This window comes from Amblyomma mixtum, chromosome 8 (genome assembly GCF_055824585.1).
Source record: "Amblyomma mixtum isolate Tamu chromosome 8, ASM5582458v1, whole genome shotgun sequence".
NCBI lineage: Eukaryota > Metazoa > Arthropoda > Arachnida > Ixodida > Ixodidae > Amblyomma > Amblyomma mixtum.
The window spans coordinates 83,541,533-83,558,467 of record NC_143019.1 but is presented as its reverse complement, the minus strand read 5'-3'; the positions used below and the strand labels follow the sequence as shown (position 1 = coordinate 83,558,467).

At 51.8% G+C, this 16,935-nt stretch overlaps 1 protein-coding gene across 1 annotated transcript in view; it reads right to left on the bottom strand.

Moving 5' to 3' along the window:
* The window catches only part of LOC149333249 (acyl-CoA:lysophosphatidylglycerol acyltransferase 1-like), a 147,116-nt gene that overhangs the window by 81,816 nt on the left and 48,365 nt on the right, over positions 1 to 16,935 (bottom strand). The gene's annotated exons all lie outside the window — the stretch shown is intronic.

Here is a 16,935-nt window from a genome sequence, read left to right as displayed (position 1 = left end):
CTAGTATTGCGGGGCGTGGGAATATGAGCGTTTGGAGCTGTCTGGAGTGGTTGCTTGCTCTTGCGTGAGCGTGGGGTTGGGAGGGGGGCATTCCAATCTGCTCCTTTGATAGAAAGTCGTGATTTCACTAAAAGTGAGCAGATGGACCCTCTTTGAGCTGGCCCCGTGGTTTGGGAACGCGTCTGGTCCTGCCCGGATAGTTAGTTCTCGGGCTGGAGCCTCGGTGTTCTAACCACCGCGAAGTGGCCGCACGGAATAGCCAGATTTGCTAAGCCGAGATGAGCCACTCGGTATGATCAAAAATACCCGGGAGCCCCACGGACACGTCTCGACTCACTGCCAAGGCGGAGGCCACACGCGCTGTGTGACAGGGCGGGTGTGCAATCCTCGACAATGTCCCTCAAGTGAAACATAATAAGGAAGCTGTCCCTTTAACGGCCGAGAAAGATTAGGCGCTCTTTCCGTGTTCCTCGAGCATATATCCACAGCCGCTTTTCGGGTAATTATATATGCACGCGTACATTACGCCAACACAACGAAAACAGCGAGCGAGCCAGCTAAGTGCAGCCTTCGAGTCCAGGGCGGACAAGGACGCCAATCTATATGCACTATACAGTCGGACACAAGTCAAGAAAAAAGCGACTTTTCCCCGTGAAAGGACTCCCTTCCAGGCGACGGATGCGCCCGATTCTCATGAACCTGTCACAGCGACGATGCAGGGGGTGGCAGAGCTCTCCCTTCAGCGCCAGCTGACCGGTCAGGCCTGGAGGGCCGTATTCGCCAATGGTTTCCCGCAGCTGGGTGAACCGCCCGCGTTTCATATTAATAAAGTTTATTCTCTGTCTCTGTCGGCATCGTTCGTGTTGTCGCATTCGCAAAGAACGCGGTTCTCATCAGTGCCCACGAGCGACCATAGCAGCGGCCAGTAGGTGCTCCGGCGCCCGCAGTGTTGTTGTCCGTGCAACGAACAGGCACAGCCCAGCACACGCCAATTATCATCGAAGCCCACTTGTGGGCGATACGACGAGGCGCCCGCGTCTGCAAGCACGGCGGAAAGAAAGAAGGGTGCGGCGCCGTTGCCTGCCAGAACTCGCTCCCCGGTTGCCGGAGCTCTAGACTACAGTGAACTAGAGGCACTCTAGTCGCGGCATTTATTCCGGAAGCAGTGAGGGCGGGAAAACTAGAACGACCACCTCTCGGCGTGACTGCACCGAGAGCGATTTTCCATCGCGATAAGCACTACACTTTTTACACTTTATTCATCGCGCTTCGTATTTTCTGTTCTTTTCGGCAGACACTGGGGCAGTTTTAACACTATATGACACGCAGTTGTCGCTCAGCGGAAGACGCCCTCAACACACAAACAGCGAATGTCGAAACACTGTTACAAGGACACCAGGGAAAACCATACTATCCTCCCTAAATCTCGCAGGAAGCTCAACAAGAAACAAGAACAAATCCTGCGCAGAGTCTGCGCTGGAACCATACTGAACCAACTATTGCCGAATACAACTCAGGAACAAAGCGGCGAATGCCCTTCAAAGCAGTCCTTCTAGCCAATGGCGTCCGGCGACTATGACAACCTCGTGCTTAATCCCCTTGAAACCACTGGCGTGACACCACGGGAGATACCAGGTGCACAGGAATACCCACGCTTTAAGCGGATTAAGAGCGACGTCACGACAGCCGGTCGACGCCACTGGCTGAAGGGCCTCGTCTGAGCGGCACCCGCCGCCTCTTTCTTGAGTTGTATCCGACCTGCAACTCCGGACAGGGCGACACAGCGCACTGGTCCACCTGTCCGGAAATCAGGCCAGGCACAGAAAAATTTCCATACTATGTAACCCTGCCATTACTTCCCCTCATTTCCCTTACCCTCGTAATGTGCTCACATCGAACACTGCCTTACACAGTGCCACGCAGCCTCCCAGTCCACCGCCTATCCTTTCCCCCCACCCCCACCGTGGCCCATCTGGCTCGCCTCCCGGGACCTGAGGCTGCAACGTGCCCTCGTCGCCTTGGCCCAGGACGTACTGAACGCCTAATAGAGAGGATGTTCCAATAAAAGTGTCACACCACCACCACCACTTCGTTTGGACTCTGCGCACGACCATGGGGCCTCATCGGGGCGAGCGCTATTGTTCTTCCACTACTGTTCGCTGCGCTCGCCGTAGTAGGTGCCATTGCGACGACGAACACTACAAGGTCGCGGTATGAATAACCAGCCGCATTTCGTAGGGGAGCACGGTTGGGAACAAAAAAAAAACAGTCGAGTGTCAACGTCAGCGTTGATGACGACAAAGAAGCCGACTCCAGCGCAGCCTCCCTGAAAGCCTGCAGTCTAGCAGTTGGGATTAGAAAAATTGGAGGCTTATCAAGGTTAAGCCCAGTGGATGCGAAGCATGTTAAGCAGCTGCCTCAGTGTGGATGGGGCTAAGTAACGGAGACGTGGTCACGTGACGTCACATCATGTGATCTCACTTCAAGGTCAATGGTGGCCACCGCCGGGAGGCGACCGACGGCGCGATATGAGGCCCCATCTGCAGCCGGTGTGACGTCATCACGTGACGTCATGTCACGTGACCTACTTGAAGGTCACTTTAAGTTCAATGGTGGCCACCGCCGGGAGGCGACCGACGGCGCGATATGAGGCCCCATCTGCAGCCGGTGTGACGTCATCACGTGACGTCATGTCACGTGAACCCACTTCAGGGACAATTGTGACCACCGCCGGGCGTCGCGCGAAGGCCCGAAACCTACGTTAATATGCTTCGCATAAAAGGTACACGAAACCACCTCACGAGTGGCGACCCGTCGAATCAAACGTCGCAAAAGGCCATCTTTAATGAAAGAAAAGCGCGAAAGACTAAAGACACAGCAAAAGGAGCGACAAGACAAGCGCCCACCCTGTCCCTATACTTAGCTGCGTCTTTGTCTCCGGCACCGTTATTCTTTCTAACACGCTATACAACGTGAACTCCCTCCACTGTCCACACTGCCATAAGCCGCAAGAAAGCTTCGTCTCTTTTGTTCACGCTCGGTACGACGGGATAAGCCTACCCCCCTGCGCACACTCTGTAGGACGAAAACAGCGGCACGGCGGAGGGAACAAGCGCAGCAAGGAGACCTCGATCGCTGGGCACGCAGCACGACAAAACCAACAAAGAAACGCGCCTGGTCCGCGACGGCACGGAAGACCGCCGAGCGGCGCTAATGAGCCGATGGAACGAGGGAAGCGACGTGCGCGCACGAGAGGAGCAGGGATTTCTGCTGGCGGACAAGGAACGCGCGGGCGGAAAAGAACAAGCCAAAGCCCAGGACCAGGCAGGAGAAGACCTCCGGCCGACGTCCCAGAAAAGGCTTAACAAGGCGGCCAAAGAACAAGCCATGCCATAGATCGTTTGGGATATACGGGAGCAGAAAGCTAACGTTGAAAGAAGGCCGGCCATCTAAAGCCGTAACGAAGCAGGGAGAACGTCGCGACGTTCCTCGCGTAGCGGTCATGACAAGCGACCCTTTGCAAGAACGGATAATTGGTCCAGTTCGGCTCGCCGCGTTGACAATGAACACAGCACATAAACCCCACAGCCCAAGCGGTTTGCTTGTGAGGTCTACAGCACGCCTCGATGCATCCTCAGCGACCGTTACCTCTCCAAAGAGATTACGTCCACAAACCTCCCAAGGTTTGGACTGCTTGGTGTGCTAGGGAGCCACGCAAAACAGCTTAGAAGCAAACCCCTTGGACTGTGTACACACTTTTGTCGGGGGCTGTGCATACTTAAACGAGGATCAAGGAGCTCAGTGCTTCACTTCGTTGCCACGGTGTCAGCGCCCGTTGTTCCTTCTCAACATAATCATCTGCATCGACCACTCCGCAAGAGGTCTCATTCTCGGAGGTCAGGTCGCCTAGAATGGCGTGCTCGAGAACAGCAGCATGTTCGCTTGCATGAAACGCAAATGGCGCCCGCGTGCCGTGCGATACGTTAATATATGCAGGTGGTCGAAACTGTTCCGGAGCCCTCCACTACGCCACCTCTTTCTCTCTTTCTTCTTTCACTCCCGCGCCTTCCTCCCTTCCCTCACAGCGCGCGGTTCAGGTGTCCACCGAGGTATGCGACACAGATACTGAGCCTTTCATTTGCACGAAACCAATTTTCTTCTCTTTTTACAAGAAGCGCACCGCGCAGCGGTGCGCGTGGAGTCTCTAATAGCAAAGACAGGAAAAAAGAGTGCAGAACACACGACCACTGCATGGAAAGCCACCACCACCGACGGCCAGGCACTTCACTCTCCATTCGGTTTCCCCGTGCGAGCTGGAGCGTCGAATGCTAAAAAGAGGGAGCGATTTACACACTCGCTGGCTGAGGGATGGGGGGGGGGGGGGGGGGGGGGGGATTTTTTGAAAGAGCGTCGCAATTATAGCACACGACGACGCGGGCATACGCAGAGATGAGGTGAAGCGTCCCGGCGGCCGCCACCGGGTATTTCCCCTGGAGGATGCTGTTTGCCTCGCACAATGGCGTTGATGACTCCGTCCGCACTGAAGACCCCGGCCGAGCCTTTCATCGAGGCCGACAGAGGCGTCGCACTGCTCGCAACATTGCAGGTAAACGCAGCCATTGAAAGCCTGAAAACGCTTAGCAAAGCGCAATGCAAGAAGGAAAGCGAGTGCAAAATATAGGTCTAGTACCGCAAGTCGACGCATTTTCACCCGCGCATACCCTTATAAAAATGGTCTATAGACAGTCTATAGGCTTCTCATTGAGACTATTGACTTCCTATAGATATTTCTTTTTGTCTATTCATAGCCTATAGACTGTATATATAGAAAAGTCTACTAAAAGTGTATGGCCATAAATCTATAGATTGTCTATAGACTGTCTATGGCATTTGCATTGCCTATAGACTTCTCTAGGATTTGTCTATAGGCAGTCTATATACCTTTAGGCACAAGTCTATAGACACTCTATAGACTGTCTAAAACTTTTTCTGTAAGGGATATACGCGGCGCCCACCACAATTACTGCTCTCGCTCTCACGCACACAAACACAGGCGCAGACAAGACGCTACCACGTCTACAAGGAAAAAGTCGGGTCACGGCGCGACTCTCGCCGACATAATCGCAGGGTTTGGCACGGCGATGACGACGCGCAGTCACTGAGCGCGCAGTGGCGTGTGGTCTGACTGCGCAGGACACATGGCGTGACACAGTGCGACCAGCCCGCAAGTAAGCCGCCATCGAAGAGGCTGAGACGAGGTCCGGCCGGTGTACAGACGGGAAAAAAAAGGGAAAGCCAGGACGGAGAGGACCAGGCGGAAACAAGGTAGATAAGAGGAGAGAAACACAACCACACCAGACTTTTCCTGTTGTGACGTTCCAATTTCCTTGCACAAAAAGACCGCTTCTCGCGCTATGCATCTGACAAAAATAAACACGCTACTTAATCATTCAGCCTTCCACCTGGTTTCGAATGCACTCATGCAACATTCAATGCAACATTCCGTGTTTTCATTCAGATGCCAAGTGTAATGCGCATGGTGCAGATCTCTCTCTCTCTCTCTCTCTCTCTCTCTCTCTCTCTCTCTCTCTCTCACACACACACACACGCACACACACACACACACACACACACACACACACACACATGCACATACAGGAAGTCTAAACACATCCGAAGATGTCTGTGCTTGAAAAACTGCATGCGCGAGCACGAACACGCATGACAACTGCTACCGGAAAGGGAGCAGCGCGCCAGCCTGTTCGTAAACAGGAAGACTAATAAAAAAAGAACAAAAAAAAGCCCTAAAGGAAAATGAAAACATTAGTACGAGCTCTAGTGCAGAACTCGCACTACGTCTGTACGCCTATGCGAGTGCAAAAAAAAAATACAAAAAACAGCACCCAGTTATATAGCACAACTCAGTCCGAAAACACAGCAGTACACGGCAGTATCAGCGCGACGCACGGCAGGTCAGTCTGGACAGAACGCCCGCTGCCGCTTATTTCGCCAGAAACAAAACTAAAAACACCGGCCCACCGCAGAAGGGCCGATCAAGGTCAACCGAGTGACACAAGAGCAAGTGCTTCACAATTCCGTTCGAGTGTGCTGCCGCAAAATTTTCCTTGTCCACGCCTTAATTTCCCGCTTATCTTGTTTTTCAATTGTTTCCTTTTTGGAGCATTTTTTGTTTCGATTCAAGGCCGTACCTCCCTCGCCGATCTGCTCCGACCTGTACAGGCGCGACTCTTGTCAAGCGTCGTATTCCCGTGTCTGCTGTTCACCGCTGCTGCCGCCGATATTTCGAGCTCGCGAGGTTTCGTTGGGGGAGAAAGTGTGGTCGTAGCGGGCTGCAAAGGTTACACGGATGAAAGACACGACAAGACTACAATAAGGTCGTGGAGGGGGGGGGGGGGGGGGGGGGGGGGGGCAACAGCGCGGATGTACGGGACAGAGCGTTGAAACAACGAACGTTCGAAGAAGTACAATCCTACAGGACCCCTTTCTGCATGTCAATCTGCAATTAGCTCAGCCTTTACCATCAAAGATAACATATTTGCTAAAGAAAGAAAATGAAAAAAGAGATACGCGGAAAATTAAGGAGCTCTTTCCGTATACGTCACTCTTCGATTAGCTCAACCTTTGTCATCAAAGATGATAACATATATGGTTGGTTTGGTTTACTGGGGTTTGATCGTCCCAAAGCGGCTCAGGCTATGAGAGGCGCTGTAGTGAAGGGCTCCGGAAATTCCGACCACCTCGGGTTCCTTAACGTGCACCGACATGTATGGTAATTCGGACTAGACGTCTATGAAAACATTTAGTTGTTTAGGAACCCCATGTAGGCCCTTCTGGGTATTACATAAAAATAAAAATGATGTATCACGAACATATAGAACAAAATTGTAGGCAGCAATACGCAGCATTATGAAAGAAACGCTAGAACACCCCGTGTACAGAGGTTAAGCACGCGTAATAATAGGCGGGTGGGGGACAAGATTCTACGTGATGATCACAAAGACAAAACGCGGAAAATATACTTATAAAGAATGTATAGTTATTTATACATAAACACTGTATGACCTTACTATAAGATCCTACATTATTACACAGATAACCATGTAGACTCCAATAATGTGAAGTGAACCTTGGTCTGCGTATTAAAGTATACATGCGGACACAGCGGAAGAGAAATTAAAAAAAAAATACGAAAGATACGCGTTAGGTATCTCGAAGAAGGGCGGAACTGGGCTTTTTTCACCGGAAAAGCGGCTTCCAACAAGTTCCCGCGCTTTTGCCTTTTCGCATATCCTCCCAGAAAAACGCACTCGTGAAGCATTAGCGAACGTGGCTGTCAAGGCGGCGGCCGAGAGTTCTTTTCTCGCCGCTGACGTGTTCTCTTTGGTTCATCAACGGGCCTGCGAAATTAACAACCGGGCGCCCTGGCCAAATCTATCCAACGTCAGCGGAAGGCGCCGAAACTTGCAAGGAGCAAAGACCTGGACAGCTACCAAAACACCAGGGAAAACCGTACAATTTTACCCCGCAAAACTCAAACCAACACTATCCTCACCCCACTGTAGTCTCATACAACTCAAGAACGCAGCGGCTCTTCTCCGTCGAAGGACCCCACATTCCAGCCAATGGCGTCGGTCGATTCTCATGAGCCTGCTACAGTGACAATGCAGGGAGCTACAGACGAAAGGGTAGAGTCTCCTTCCTGCATTGTCACGCTTGTACGTCCATGACAATTGGCCGACGCCACTGGCTGGAAGGGGGCCCTCTGACGGCGAAAAGTCACTTCGTTCATGAGTTGTATCCCACTCTACAGTGCTCTGCAACTTCCGACGGCGTGACAAAGCTCACTGTCCGAGCAGTCCGGAGATAAGGGCAGAGACAGAACAGATTGCATACTAATTTCGGAGCCTTCCACTACGGCACCTCTTTCTTCCTTCACTCCCACCTTCCTCCCTTCCCTTACGGCGCGGTTCAGGTGTCCGCCGATATATGTGAGACAGATACAGCGCCATTTCCTTTCCTCAAAAACCAATACACTACTTAGCACTGCCAGTGCATGTCCTTATTTCCCTTACCCTCGTCCGCGTTGGTATAGTGCTTGGCTTCATTGGGGCTGGGCAGATGATTAGCGGGTGTTAGAGGAGCAAGCCTTCTCATTCACTGGGCCTTAGTGCTGCTCCTCAATAAAGTTTTTAAAGCGACAGCTTCACTCTGCTAGGTAAAGCCGGCTATCGCAGTGTGTGCAACATGACTCTGGCAGGTGGTCCCCAGAGAAGCAGCCTACGAGGAAGGTGGGCCACCAAGGTCACGTGACCTTGTGACGTCATCACAACTGCACACCGGATTGTGAGCAAAGTGCCAGCCATGTAAGGCGGCAGTTAAATTAATGACTGATCAACCAGGGCCGCACAATGTCCACCGCTGGGAGCACCTGCCATCGCGGGGCAGTGGCGCGTCTCTTAACCGCTGCACCACTGCGCCACGAGGGGTATATAGAGGACTCCGAGGATGACACTCTGCATATACGGGAATTAACCCACTACGCTATCGAGTCATATCCTTAAATAGGAGCTTAAGAGTACCCTACAATTTTTTTCCCTCCTCCTTCCCCTCTTCACCTGCCGTGGACTCACTGCCTCCTCCTCCTTTTCCTAAACGTATAGAAGTCGCCACGGGACAAACGAAATATTATAAAGGAGCTTCTTCCTCGCATGCTACGTATAAGGCTGGCCGTGCTTTGCTGCCCAAGGCTGCTCTATCCGGGACGCTTCTGACGCGGTAGAGACCTTCAGGTATCTATCTATCCGTCACTCAGAAACGGCGAGGCAATAGCACGCGAAGCAAGAGAGACTTATCTACGCATATGCTACTGATCAGTAACCAGGTTCACTCAAACAGGGACATTATAACAGTATCCGCACGGTGGAAGCACATTACAAACTCAGATTATACCGCCATAAATGCTAACGCGCGCCTCTCACCGTCAAGCCTCTAAACGAACCGGAGCTTCCATACTATCGCAATTTTAGAGCGCAGCTCTTTGGCGTCCGTTCCTGGGTTTCGCGTCGTCGTCGGCGTCGGCCTCGTAACCAGCTCCGCCCCCCTTTCATCCCCCCAGCGCTATCGGCGTCAGCGGCATCAGTCAGTCGCTGCTATCTCTTCCCTCCTCCCTTTATCGTGTTGTCCGCTTGCTGCGCGCGCTTCTGCCCCCATCGTTTGCCGCTGGGTGTACACGCCGCCCCCCTCCCCCCTCCTCCTGCGAGTCTCCGGTTGTCAAAGCGCCGGCTCGAACTTAATTCCTTTCTTCGCTCCTCCTCCAATGCAACCCCTGTGCGGTGGCAATCAGAGAGCCAGATCGGTGGCGGCGGATCTGTATATGTGCACCACCCGAGCCGAAATTGCGAATACGTGTGAAAAATAAAAAAAAAAATTCTGTGATAGCGCATACATGTGTTGCTCGATTTCTTTGCCTCAATCTATCGAAAAGGTGAAACAGCTTATTTGCTGCGCTCAAATTTCGCATTAGGAAGTAACGTAATCGTCGGTAATTTTTCTTTCTTAGAATGAGTTGCCATTAGAGGCGAAAAAGCCTTCCAATTTGGTCGTGCTGGCGATGTGTGAGGAATAAACGCGAAGCTAATCACCAAGCAAGTCTATCCTGGCCTCGTCGGCGCCGTCTTCTTGTCTGACTTATAGCAGGAAAAACTGCCGGGCCATCGTAGTGCGATGCTTAATTCAGAAGAGCTGAAGAGAGCTTGGAAGCGAAAAAAAAAGGGAAAAGAAAAGACAAGTAGGTGCATGACTGGGCGCACGTCACTAGGCACTGTATAAGCGCATGCAGCCCCCCCCCCCCCCCCCCCTCTTCCCTTGAAAAAAAAAAAAAGAGAGAGCCACGCGTCCGACGCACTTTAGGCTACGTGCGCCTTTCGCGTCGCCGTGATCGGTGCGCTGCGCACGTACTGCCCGGTGCCTTATACATCGCGCAACTTGAATGAGTACATGGAGAGCGCTGAGGCCTTCAACGATGACCGTTCCTGTTGCTTCCATCTTACTCGCACTCAGCTTGTGCATGGGCAATAGCGTTAAGGTTCTCGTGTCGCAGAAAATCCCGCATCGTATATAGGCATCGCTGACCGCCACTTGCGCGATTTGCGAAGTCGCGCATACATAACCCCCGAATTTCTAATATACGCATGCACAAACACACATAAGCGCGCGCGCACGCACGCACGCACGCACAGGCACACACGCACGCACGCAAGCACGCACTCACGCGCCCACTGAAGCTACTTGGCGCGAGTCCCAATCGCAACACGCCATTTGTCTTGACATGCGAGGTGCTCCGCGACTGATGCGTCCGTGCCGATATACGAGCCTTGCAGGGGCGCGTGCAAGCGGACGTGGCGTGTTCTGTCCGCTTCCTCATAGCCACTCAGCGACGCCCTTGAGCTGTTAACCACTCGCCGTCGAGGGGCAGCGAGGCCGTAACCACAGCCCGCGTCCCGACATGTCTTCCCACAACGGTGCAGCACAACCGGACGTCCTCCGACTGACCGCGTAGTTTGCGGAGAAGCGACGTGCCGCCCAACCAGCCGCCATATGTCCGACACGGCGGGTCGGCAAGACGGAATCACCGTCATCATCATCATCAGTGCAACTATGCCCGCTGCAGGACAAAGGCTTCTTCCATATCCCTCCAATTAACCCCGTTCAATGCCAGACGCCGGCACATTATGTCCGCAAAACTTCCAACCCATCCTCCTATGCTTTCCCTTTCTTGGAATCCACTCAGTTACCTTAAAGCGCCATCGGTTATCGTTCTCATCATCGTTATCGGTTATCTTCGCTTCATATTAAATGCCCTCCCCATAGCCATTTCTTTTTTCTTGAATTCGACTAGGATGTCATTAACTGTCTTATGATTTGTTATGGCGTACCCATAGTGGCAACATCATTCCAGCTTCCACTATACTCCGTCTCACAAGATGTTTGCAGCACTACGAAAGGTAGAGCACTTTCGTCCAATCACGATGGCGCGCTATACATGACTGTGTTCCTACGCGCCTGTCACCCCCGCCAATTACTAACAAGTAGCTCCATCCATGTGTAAGAAGGCGTACTAATAGTTAGCTTCTATCTCTACCAGGTGGCGCGTGATGCCTTTTTATTCTAGGGTGCCTGGATGCGCGCCCTCGCCCCCGCTCCGTTCAGGGTGGGGACATTCTTTGAAGGACCTGTTGCCGCCTCGACCGGTTTTCGTAGCCGCTGTCCGCCATTGCCTAGCCCACTCGCTGCGGAGCCAGCACGTGTGAACTTCGCGCGGCCGCCTGGCCGTGGTTTTCGGCTACGGAATGCCTGGCTGCTGTGTGCCGCTGTGCACCAACCATTCTAGAAATGGCTGGAAGATGTATCACTTTCCGACAGAGCCGAAGAGAAGACTTCTGTGGATCGCAAAAGTCAAGCGTGATAAGTGGCAGCCGACGAAGGGATTTGAACAAAATGTTGAGACCCAATCTCGAAACTTGCGAACAGCACAAGGAAGCCGTCCAGAAGATGCTCATCTCAAGCTACGCACGGCTCCGGCTGCGCATACACCTTCGTAAGGTTGGAGCAAGAACAGTCAGTGGAAACTCAAGTAAGACATGTGCAGGAGCAAGCCTGCCGTGAACTCTGAAATTGTCCTGCAGTGCCCTGTACATCGCCACAGCATATCCCCATTCATATTACCTTAGTAACAGTGGTATTTGTTTTGCTCCTTTCTTCAATACCATCTCGTCCTGCATTTTTAATTGTTTTCTGTAGTGTACTACCTTGCATTTTTACGCTGCAAAGCTCATTTTCCCCTTCAAACTATAACAGCATCCGAATAAAATCCTTCAAAAGTTTGCTCAGTGTGTTCAATATGCCTGTTTTAAACTGTGTATTCGAAGCTAGTGTGAAATTCGCTGCTTAAATTTATTCCCCAAGTCTGACATAAATGCCAGAGTTTTCGTTCATTAGGTTACTTCCATTCATTCTTTCAGCAATTGAAGTTCATATCTTAATGTCCCATAATGACAGTTTAGAAAAATAAAATTTTGTCAGCCCGCCTTGCCTTGGGAACGTGCAGCACCTAGAGCTCGCATAAACTAAAGAGAAGCCCACAACACGCCAGTAAAAATCAGTGAACTACGGCATCTGTCATACCGCGAGAATAGAGCGATTCACATCGCATACTTTCTAAGCGAACAATTACTGCACTGTGTTTCGAAGCAAAACACGCTGCATTCGTGAACGATATCATGCCGCAGCATGGGTTGAGCAAAACTGTACATTAAAAAGTTAGCTTCCTTGGTCTATTATTTTGTCCTGCCCCCTCTTCAAGTAATTTTATTAGCACGAAACGTGCACGCGGACGAGCAACTAGGGCCATAGTCGTATGCTTGCAGCGCGCTCCCTGAGAGAGGGCTATGCAATGGCGGACGCCGTAGCAGACGACGCGGTTGTCCTCACCCTGAACGGAGCGGGGGCGAGGGCGCGCATCCAGGCACCCTATTTTATTCTTTCATCTGTTTCTGGACAGGCGGATGGCCGTTCCAAAGGGCCGTTTTTTTTTTATACTATGTCTCCGGTATGCTAAAATCTCTATTCTCTGTATTCCATTTTCCCATCTGTTCGCCTCCACGCATGCTTCGTCATCAGGAGCGTGGAGTACATGGAGGAAAAAAAACTAAGGAGGGAGCGTGACGTCACGCGGCCAGCGTTCGCAAGCCGAGTGTTTTGAAGTCGTTTTCTCCCTCAGTTTTTCGCTCTCCGAGTCGGTCCTCTTTGTTTTGATTCTGGTATGTTTTAGTGGGCGCGTATGCGCGACCCGCGGCGCGGGCGTCTACAGCAAGGAAGTTGATCTACAGATAGTCTGCCGCGCTAATCGGCGCATGCGCGCGCGCAGCGGGGTTAGACTTTACCGCACGCTATCACGTGGTGCGATCACGGGGGGACACACTCTTTTTTTTTGCTATATCTTTACTTGTAAAGACTAGGCTTCAAGGTTGTCGCCGGACGCTCCCTCCTCAGTTTTTTTTCCTCCATGGTGGAGTACCCCATCTTCTGAGATGGCGGGGGCGACAGCGGCTTCGTCACCCTCTCCCCACGGAGAGGGAGAGAACCGGCCAGAGGGTGCTGTTGGCCAGACTTTCTGCCACGCGTGCCTGCCACATGTTTCTGACAATGGCGGGGTTCTCGCACAATAATCCAAGTACTGATCTCACGTTAATAATAAATAAATCGTCCATCCGAGACACCAGCGACATCTTTCCGTCGAAGGAAAGAAAGTGCGCTGGAGCCGTCAGTGAACCTCGCTTTAACACGACAGGCCCTGGAATTATTGCTGTACCGGAACAACGCTTGACTTGCCTGATGCCTCAGCAGCAAGGCGACAGCACCCAGAAGCTAATTCGCACCAGGCAACGTGAGGGAGATAAGGTGCACCCCGTCCATACGCCAACGCGCCATTTCGCTCATAGGAAGAGAGCTGTTAGTGAACGAGGAAACCCCATTCCAGCATGAAGTTAAAAAGAGGACAGCCCATCCGGATGCAGTCAGCGCGAGCGCGGAGCACCAAGAATTTTCCTCCCGAACTGCGCCCAACACACGCAGGCCCCGAAACGCCGTCCTAGGCGCAGCCCACTGCGCTCCGAACGCGAGCGCAGCCCGGGTTCATTACCTGCAGGGCTTCATTACCGCGCGTGTTCATTATCTCGGGAGTTCATTACCATTGGTTCATTACCGGGGGTTCGTTATGCTGCCCCGCCCCGAGGAGTGGACTCTCGCCGACGCGCATACACGGCTCCGCAGTTATGTTGCACAATCGAGCACGGGGGTCCCGCATTGAACAGCGCGCGCGCCTCAAGTGAGGAGCAGGGTTCTCGACAGCTTGTTGCCGCGGGCGACTTCGAAGCGCACTCGCAACGCAAGAACACGCCGTCGCAAAAACGCGAAATGCACCGGCCTCAAGCCACGATGCGGGCCTTAATTTTTGTGCACGGTCCTACGAAAAAAAGACGCCTTTTACGGTCTCTCCACACGAAATTCCTCCCTGCTAGTTCAAAGAGCCGGACTAATGATGGAAGCTATAATTGCTCGACGTACAGTACAGCCCACTTCTAACGAACCTGACGGTTACATGGAGCACATTGGTTGTATGCCAAGTCCCTATAGTAGGATGCAACTTTAAAAAAAATTCAAGGGGCACTTTGGCTCTCTAAACTGCTGCCATGCGAAAGCATTCGTTTGCTATTTATTTTATTTTTCTCAGATTTTATTTTCTATTCTATTTTTACTTTCGTTTCCTTTGTAATTTTTATTTTTTATTTTATTTTTACTTTTTATTTTATTTATGAAACTCATGCATTCACAGATGCGCCTTTATTCATGCTCAAAACTTGAGCCTTCGTGGCGGAGTGGTAGCGTCTCCACTTCAAATGCCAAAGGCCCTGGTTCGATTCCCAGCCTCGACACAGTTCCTTTTTTAGGTAGTGACGCCGAAACGCGGAAAAACTTGCTAACATTCCTTGGTCACGACAGCATGAGGCATTAAAGACTTTCGCCTTAAAAACAGCAGTTGCTAACACTGGGCCGCGGTCCGAGGCGCCCTGTATTACTCCGCTGGCCAATCGCAACAGCAAACGAAATCAGCTTTTTAATGTTTGACTATAACAAACAATTCACGTGTCAAAATTCTAGAGCTCATGTTTTTTTTTTCTTGTGATAAGCTACATGCTAACGTAACAAGAAACGTTTAAGCAGCGGCCTACTTTTTTTGTTGTGGAGGAATTCTGTGCGCGGAGGCTGAATTTGGGCGGAGCCTCACTGCAGACTTAAAGGGACACTGAGGAGAAATTGAAGTTGGCTTGTATCGACAGAATACCAGCTCCTGATTACAAAAACGCCACTCATACTGACAACAAAGCTCTTGTAACGTAGAAAAGAGCAAGAACCAAAATACAGGTATCGCCGCCACAGGCCAAACTCGCAAGTACAAGCGTGATGAGATCATAGGACAAAACAGTGTTGCTAGAACGAATGGTTCTAGCAACACCAGGAACCGAGAAATCATGCATCACTGAGGCGCAGCCAATGCATGCGCAAATCTCCTTGACGTCGCCAGATGGCGCCACGTGCCGGGCAGCTACGCGCTCGCCTGAAGCATCGGGACCAATCAGCGCCTGCTCGCCGGCGTTAGGCGGGCTCCCGGTATTCCGCTAGCGGTATCAAGGTACACGGTATGCTAAAGGTGTCTATTTGCGAGAACTTCGTTGACGACTTCGAGAACGAGATCCATCGTAACGCTCGCAAAACGCCGGTGCAAACGTAAGCGAAGCGACTGTAGCGACGGCCGCAATAGCCGATAGATGCCTTCAACGTGCGGCCGGCGGTAGCTTTCTTTTCGGCTGCTGCTAGGCCGCACTGCTGGCAGCCAGAAATCACGGAGTCTGCGTTACGTCATGTGCACGTCATGTTTCACGTCACTTAGTCCTCTGTCGTCATAGCCGAATCCCAAGTTTGAATCACAGCGGCGGGAAAAACCTTTTCAACTTCGAATCCAAATTTCTTAGAAATAAATGCATTTTTCGCTGCCGGCCAAGTGGCAACAAAGCCATGACATGCCGAACTATCGGATTTTGCTATAAAAAATATATTAATAGTGCTCTCCTCAGTGTCCCTTTAAGTTGTATGCGACTATAGTCAGTGGACAAGCCATATTACAGCCAAAACATGCAGTCAGTAAGACAAGAGTGGCGTCGAGGTTTGCAAAAGTTTTGTCCTGGATTGCTCAACCATCTTGTATACGCTTTTTCATCTTATCTTTCTGCTGTATCTTGTTTTTTGTTAGGGCTTCCTGGGCGTAGCCACAATGCTCGCTGGGCTGTTGCCTGCACTTGGCGCTAGCGCAGCGGAAGCGGCAGCCGAACCGGTTTGCAACAGCCCAGAGAGGAGGCGTTCCTACATCCTCCTCTCCAGATGGAATTCATCGGCATCACTCGAGCCACATCCATGAGGCGTGCCGTCGCCCCAGCCGAGTGATCGAGGAGAACCAAAAGCACCCTGACTGCCAGCGCGGCGCAGATTTACCGGCGCTCCTTGCTCACCCCCCCCCCCCCCCCGTTTTTCATTTTTTTTAATTGTATTTTCCTCCGGGCCTTCGCACTTCGCCGGTACACGCTCGCTTCAAAAAGCTTCCATCTCCTCGTCACTCATTTATTTTTTCTATACGCGGTTCCCAGATACCACGAGGAGAAAAAGCAGATTGCTGCATTCGGCGAAAGTCAGAAACAAGAAACAAACCATGCTTCCCTTTACTTTCATTTTTTCTTTCTGACGCGCAAGTCGCCAGAAAGCCGGAAGTGTTCACGTCGATACGCTGGGGGAACGGAAGTGTCAGCTGCCGAGGAGGCGACGGAAGATAGACGCGACGGAAAAATAAGCGAGAGCCCAGAACGGATCAGTTTTTGAGCCGCCACTTTCCCTTTTTTTTCTTTTCGCAAGCTCCAGCCGCCACATCACTCTTAACCTACCCGTTCATTCTATTTTTGCTACTTTTTGATTTTTTGTTTTTAATTTTTAACGACACGGTAACCGAAGGAAGCAACTTTACCACTACCATTCGCGGAAGGCTTCGCGAGAGTTGACACGGCTTCACCGGTGCTCGAAGGCTAGCAGCCGTGCAGCGCGACAGTTTGAAAGGAGGACGCCTTGCCAAACCACCCCGCTTGATTACGAGGAGGAGGAGGGGGGGGGGGGGGGGCGTTGACGGCGCGATCGGGTGTCCACGATCGAGCGACGCACGACACTTGTCCGGAAAAAATATCCCCTACCGGATTTAGCGCGTCTACGAAAGCTGCGGCTACCCGGGCTTGCGCCGGATTTGGCCGTCCGCTA